The sequence below is a fragment of the Colobus angolensis genome, unplaced genomic scaffold, assembly GCF_000951035.1.
Source record: "Colobus angolensis palliatus isolate OR3802 unplaced genomic scaffold, Cang.pa_1.0 Scaffold220, whole genome shotgun sequence".
Classification (NCBI taxonomy): Eukaryota; Metazoa; Chordata; class Mammalia; order Primates; family Cercopithecidae; genus Colobus; species Colobus angolensis.
Genome location: NW_012115378.1, coordinates 642,690 through 645,272, shown reverse-complemented (window position 1 = coordinate 645,272; position 2,583 = coordinate 642,690).

Sequence of the window (2,583 nt, the reverse complement as noted above, 5' to 3'; positions counted from 1 at the left end):
GCCACCATCACCACAATCAATTTTAGAAAATCAGTTTTCATCACCCCAAAGAGAAACCCATACCCTTTAGCAGTCACCCTCCGTACTGCCAGCCTTAGGCAACCATTGACTTGCTGTCTCTATACATTTGCATATCTGGACACATCATATTAATGAAATCATATTCTATGTGGTCTTCTGTGACCAGCTTCTTTCACAGCATATTGTTTTCAAGGTTCATCCATGCTGTCACATATACATGGTTCCTTTTGATTGCCAAATTAATACAGTATCATATGAATATATGACATTTTTGTTTATCCATTCATCAGTTGATGGACGTTTGGGTTGTTCCCCATTTTGTTGTTGTTGTTGTTGTTGTTATTATGAAGAATGCTGCTGTGAAGATCCATGCAAAACGTTGGTTTTGGTTTTTTGAGACAGAGTTTCGCTCTTGTTGCCCAGGCTGGAGTGCAGTGGCACAGTCTCGGCTCACCGCAACCTCCACACCTCCACCTCCCAGGTTCAAGCAATTCTCCTGCCTCAGCCTCCCCAGTAGCTGGGATTACAGGCATGCACCACCACATCCAGCTAATTTTGTATTTTTAGTAGAGACGGGGTTTCTCCATGTTGGTCAGGCTGGTCTTGAGCTCCCGACCGCAGATGATCCGCCCACCTCGGCCTCTCGTAGTGCTGGGATTACAGGCGTGAGCCACCGCGCCTGGGCCCATTCAAAGCTTTTTTGTATGGACACTCCCTTAAACCAAAGCCCAATCCAGAGCAAAGCCCTGACTTTCTTCAATTCTGTGAAGGCTGAGAGAGATAAGGAAGTTGTAGATGAAAAGCTTGCAACTAGCAGAGGTTTAAGGAAAGAGACCATCTCCATTAGATGAGGAATTTGTAGATGAAAAGCCTGCAGCTAGCAGAGGTTTAAGGAAAGAGACCATCTCCATAATATAAAAGTATAATGTGAAACAGCAAGTGCTGATGTAGAAGCTATGGCAAGTTATTTATCCAGAAGATCTACCTAGGATCATTGATGAATGTAGCTCCACTAAACAATGCATTTTCAATGTAAATGAAACAACCTTCTGTTGGATGAAGATGCCATTGAGGACTTCCATAACTAGAGAGGAGAAGTCAATGCCTGGCTTCAAAGCGTCAAGGGACAGACTGACTCTCTTGTTAGGGGCTAATGTAGTTAGTGACTTTAAGTTAAAGCCATTGCTCATTTACCATTCTGAAAATCCAAGGGCTATTCAGAATGATGCTAAATCTACTCTGCCTGTGCTCTATAAAAGGAAAAACAAAGCTTGTATAGCAGCACATCTGTTTACATCATGGTTTACTGAATATTTTAAGCATACTGTTGAGGTCTACTGCTCAGATTAAAAGATTTCTTTCAAAATGTGACTATTGTTACAATATACTTGATCACCCAAGAGCTTTGATGAAGACTTACAAGATGATTGTTGTTTTCATGCCTCCTAACACAGCATCCATTCTGCAGCCCATGGATCAAGGAGTAATTTCAACTTTCCACATCTTATTGTTTGAGAAATACATTTTTGAGGCTATTGCTACCATAGATAATGATTTATCTGATGGATTTCTGCCAAGTAAATTGAAAACCTTCTGAAAAGGATTCACCATCCTAGATGCCATTAAGAACATCTGTGATTCATGGGAGGAGGTCAAAATATCAAGATTAACAGGAGTTTGGAAGAAGTTGATTCTAATCCTCATGGATGACTTTGAGGAATTCAAGACTTTAATGAAGGAGGTCACTGCAGATGTGGTAGAAATAGCAAGAGAACTAGAATTAGAAGGGAAGCTAAAGATATGACTGAATTGCTGCAATCTCATGATAAAACTTGAACGGATGAGGAGCTGGTTCTTCTGGATGAGCAAAGAACGTGGTTTCTTGAGATGGAATCTACTTCTGGTGAAGATGCTATGAACATAATTGAAATGACAACAAAGGACTTAGAATATTATATAAATTTAATAAAGCAGCATCAGGGTTTGAGGGAATTGATTCCAATTTTGAAAGATGTTCTACAGTGGGTAAAATGCTATCCAGTAGCATCACATGCTGCAGATAAATTTCCATGAGAGGAAGGGTCAATTATGTGCCAAACTTCATTGTTGTCTTATTTTAAGAAACTGCTACAACCACACTGATCAGCAACCCACACTGATCAGTCAGTAGCCATCAACATCAAGGCAAGACCCTCCATGAGCCAAAAAAGATTACAACCCCCAGCCGGGCATGGTGGCTCATGCCTGTAATCCCAGCACTTTGAGAGGCCAAGGCAGGTGGATCACCTGAGGTCAGGAGTTCAAGACCAGCCTGGCCAACATGGCGAAACCCTGTCTCTACTAAAAAACAGAAAAATCAGCTGGGTGCGGTGGCAGGCACCTGTAATCCCAGCTACTCAGGAGGCTGAGGCAGGAGAATCTCTTGAACCCGGGAGGCGGAAGTTGCAGTGAGCTGAGATTGCACCATTGCACTCCAGCCTGGGAGACAGAGCAAGATTCCATCTCAGAAAAAAAAGATTACAACCCACTGAAGGCTCAGATGATCCTTAGCGATAAAGTATT